The following is a 5,000-nucleotide window of genomic DNA, read 5'->3' as shown; positions in this document are numbered from 1 at the left end:
CACCCACAGTTCACAGATCATTCTTCACCGATATTGTGATGACACCTGAAGAAAACCACAAAATAACCGAGACAGAGAGACGGTGACTGGTGAGAAAGTAATATGTCAACAGGGTCTAAGCCCCTATGAGACGGGGGGGTCTTCGCTGTGGACAGAAGGAATATATCGGGGCTCTCTTTTCAGTCGTACTGGTTCCAGTGGGGGACAGACGGACGGACGGACGGACCTCCAATGGCCCCTTTATAAAACCACAGGAGTGATGGTTGACCTTGGGTGTCTCTCGCCCCTCTCTCTCCGCAGGGGGGGAGGGGGCGCTTTGGAAATGGATGGAGGGCCGGGATGACAGTAGGGGGATGGGACGGAACCCAGGGACAAAAGTCACCCCTATTGTGTCGGACTCAGTCTCTTAAGTGTCGGCTAATTAGTTTATTAAACGTTACCCACAGTCACGTTGATGAACGAGATCTGTAATTGCGTAGGGGAGGTAAAAACATCTAAAATGGCGGATTTCATGACGCCAGGAAGCAGCTCCAGAAAACTACAGCGTGAGGTTTACCGGTGGCATCCTCTCTTCCCTTTGTCCCCCCATCCCCCCCCCCAGAACCATTTATTGTGAGGCGCTAGAAGAGAACACCCCAACACCCCGGTCAGGTCGCTGGACATGATCCTGAATGGATGTCCTCCTCCTCGCTCCATTCAGCCACCAGCGCTACCGCTAGGCCCGCGAGCTAACTAATGGAGAGTTTATGCAGTGACCTCTCACCCCAGTACTTACAAACACAAACTCATGATGCCTTAAATGGCGAGTTCCACACACTGACCACACTGACCCCTCTCCCCTCCACACACACACCCATGCACGGACAAACACACACAAACCCACATAGACACACACAGATCTCGACCTCTTGTTCAAAGTGGCACAAGACGTTACAGCGTCTTTTGCGTTCTTCTACGTTTCCTTCGCGAGTGCGCATCCGATAGAGACTATGGATTACAGGCCTCGCCTTTGGGCCTCGAAACTCAACACCCAGTCTAGACTTGCACACACTGAGCTGCGCAAACACAGTCACTCGTCGACGCACAATGATACACCCCCCTGGCACACTCGCATTTACACTTTAGCATAGTTCAATTGTGCTGAAGAGGGGGCCATTGAGACAATATTTGTATAAGCAAAGCTCTTGTTTTCAGCAACACGCCAATCTTCAGTGTCCCCGAATGGGCGATTGTCCTACACTGGTGTTAGCCTCAATGTAAATGACGGTAGTGGCCGATGTCTGGATTAGCATGAGCTTCGTGACAGTCGCCTGATATGTATGTATATATGTAAGACAGGCGTGACACTACGTGACATGTCTGGACGCGTCGGGACAAACAGAAAGGCTAGCTTTATCTTCCAGGTGTAGCGATGGGTTAGCATACAGGGGACTTGCGTGACCTATCTGAGGCCTCTGATTCAGGGGTGTAAAGTGAATTTAGGGGTGCTATTCAAAATGGATATCATTACAAGAATGACGTGTATATATATATATATATATATATATATATATATATATGTTCAAGAAATTATCCTGCGTCAGTTTAATTCCTTTGGAGTCTTTCATTTATATGTCGATAATTCAGCAAAGTAGGGATCCCACATAGTCATTCTTAACTCACATTGTGACCTACAAGACAAGCCATGGCCTGTCCCCTACCATTACCTTGTTCCCTGGATGGGACTGTAAGAGCAGTCATAAACCCATTGCTATGCAAATGCTCAAATTACCATTGACTTCTTCCAAACTGCGCTCACACATTGACTTGAATTGCAGGTTTATGAGCGAAGGAATTCAGGCAAATTGAGCCATCTCCATTGACATTAACATAAGGTAACATACATCTTCCACTGATTGAACACTCAACCTACCCACGTGGTTGTAAACTTTGGTACCACACACACGCACACACTCACACACACACACACACACACACACACACACACACACACACTTACTCCGACCTGCTTGACACAAAGACCACAAAACACGCATCTCATTTGACGTCCATCATTAACCCCATCAGCCCCCCTTCCTTCCCCTTACACACACACACACACACACACACACACACACACACACACACACACACTCACACACACACACACACACTCGCACGCACACACACACTGTCCTTCTCTCCGGCCATTCACACCCAGAAACTATCCAGCGCTTGCATATAAGGGGCAGACTAAATGGCTAAATCGATTATTACATGATCGGGGAACATGATTATCGAGAGGTTAGGGTCAAAGGTTCCGCATAGTTATCCTTGTGTGAGATGTGATGCCCTTAGCCCTAACCTGCTGCTTATTACAGACTTTAACTGAATTAACATTAAGCTGCTTTGGATAAAAGTGTCGTCTGCTAAGGGACTTATTAGCAAACAGTATACAAACCACTATGGATGTGTGTGTGTCCATTTGTTTGTGTGTGGTGTGTGTGTGTGAAGCAGAGAAAGAATTTCCCCCAAAAAGGGACAATAAAGGATAACTTACTTACTTACTTACTTACTTTCTTATGTCTGTGTGTGTGTGTGTGTGTGTGTGTGTGTGTGTGTGTGTGTGTGTTTTTGTGTGTGTGTGTGTACCTGCATGTGTGTGTGTGTGTGTGTGTGTTTGTGTGTACCTGCATGAGTGTGTGGTTTTGCCGGTTCTGTGTTAACATTCTCCTCAACACCCACAGGCTCCCAACCGTCCCAGTGGTGTGGTCGGAGCTTCCTAACAATTAAAGCCCTGAGTTTAAAAGGCTTTAGCTGAGTCGCCTGGAGGGTGATACATGCACACCTCTGGAACAATGGGCCCGGAGGAAGGGGGGGGGGCAGGGTGTAAAAGATTTGTAAAAGCAGTAAAAAAAAAAAAGGCCAGGATGTTGTCAACTACCTGCGATGACATCTGAAGTGAGAGATGGACAGGACTGGTTATTTATTATATTAGCCATGTTTTCAAGGTCCAAGTTTAGAAGTTTCTCATTTTTAAGTTTCAAGTTTTCAAGTTTCAAGATAATAGTCAGTGAGCAGTAGTCACCAATGGCAAGGACATGTCTGATATCCAGACATCCAGTTTCTAGTTTCTAGTTATTACGTTTAAAGTTTTAAAGTTTAAAGTTTTAAAGTTTAAAGTTTTTAAGTTTCTGGTTTTTAAGCTTCAAGTTAATAGTCAGTGAGAAGAAGTCACTAATGTCTAGGACATGTCGAAGTATCAGGCATCCGTTTCTTGTTTCTAGTTATTAAGTTTTAAGTTTTTAAGTTTTTAAGTTTTTAAGTTTCAGGTTTTTAAGCTTCAAGTTAATAGTCAGCGAGCAGATGTAACCAATGGCAAGTTCCAGAGTTGTGTTCCAGGCTTCCTGAGCAAGTGACTGTGCCTTGGCAGTTGGTTGAACGGATTATGATGAGCAGTGGATTGATTTTGCATTTGTTGTTTCCACTCTTGGTTCTTGCTTCTCTTTGTACTGAGTCCAGACCCTGTAGCTACTGATCAGTCTACGCACCAACATGTCCTGTAATCCCCTTATTCCTTTTTGTACCGCCAACAAAGTGCTCTGCAACTGAAACTTAATTAGAAAACAAAGTGACGAAAGCAAAAGATTGGATGAAGAGTTCCAAGTCGCCATTTTCTTCCTCTAATGGGAGAATTTGCTTCAACCGAAAAAAACGAGGTTTTCTGTAGAATGTCCTTTGGAGGTTCAAAGGTCAGAACCATAACTACTTCTATGCCTGCAGGTGGGCCGTTAGTCTCACAGGTTGAGGCCTACCAGTCGGGCTGCTTTATCACCGTCACCTTCCACTGACCCTCTTTTACAAGACTCCTTAGTGGCTAGACAGGAAACCTTTGAACAGCCATCATGCACCCTTCACACTGCGGTTGGCATTTCTTCTTTTTTATCATGAAACAGGTCGCCCATGTCTGAGTTTGGTTTGCCTCCGGGAACGAGGAGGCAAGGGAAATAAGGACTGAATTACACTAGACTTTATTTGCACTAAGTTCCTGTAGTGTGTGTGTGTGTTTGTGTGTGTGTGTTTACATGTGTGTGTGTGTGTGTGTGTGTGTGTGTGTGTGGTGTGTGTGTGTGTGTGTGTGTGTGTGTGTGTGTGTGTGTGTGTGTGTTTGAGTGAGTGAGTGTGTGTGTGTGTGTGTTAAATCCTTAGATTAGTGCAGATTTTCTGAGAAGTGTGATTCCAAGTATAGGGGTCAACATTACCGTGTAATTTGTGTTTGAAGGTTCATCAATGTTGGTGGATTTACGCATGAGAAATAAGGGTGACTTTAAAACCCATTCAGGACAAATAATTGTATTATTGAGGAAATGGGCACGCACACACATAAATAAAAATGACTTCCCTTTTTTGACCCAGCAATACTGTTTATGTCTGCACATGCTTTTTTTACGCGAGAGCTTTCTTATCTATGTTTTTCAAGTATGCCGCAATATGGAGTTATTATTATTCTTAAGGTTCAAAAGGATTTTAAATAAATCCATTTAGCTCACACGCAGATTGGTGTATGTCAAGGAATTATACTGTTTAAAGACCAAACGGTTTTGACAAAAGCGTTAAGTAGCATGAGCTCTCCAAATCCATGCCACGAGTAAGCTAGCCTAAGCATCAGTCAGAAGTTGAACTGGTAGTATGAATCACTCTAAATATGAACTCTTTTACTGCTACGGTGTAACTCCAGACAGGCTTTTTCCAAAACATAACTGTGGAACTTACATGTAAAAACAAAAAAGCTTCAGCTACAATTTGGGCAGTATTTCACCATTCGACAAAAACACTGTAATTTCTCATTTCAACTGTAAAATGGGATCCAGGTGCTTTAGAAAAAAAGTTTTAAGTGAATTCTTTAATGTACTAGTGGTGATTTACTGATCATTACATGCCAAATGTGTCATGTATGGTACTTATGTTGTATGGTAAGTATGTTGACTTTGAATATTCATTTCAAAACAGTAACATTAACA

This window comes from Pollachius pollachius, assembly GCF_949987615.1.
Source record: "Pollachius pollachius genome assembly, chromosome: 18".
Lineage (NCBI taxonomy): Eukaryota > Metazoa > Chordata > Actinopteri > Gadiformes > Gadidae > Pollachius > Pollachius pollachius.
This window is presented reverse-complemented; position numbering follows the sequence as displayed.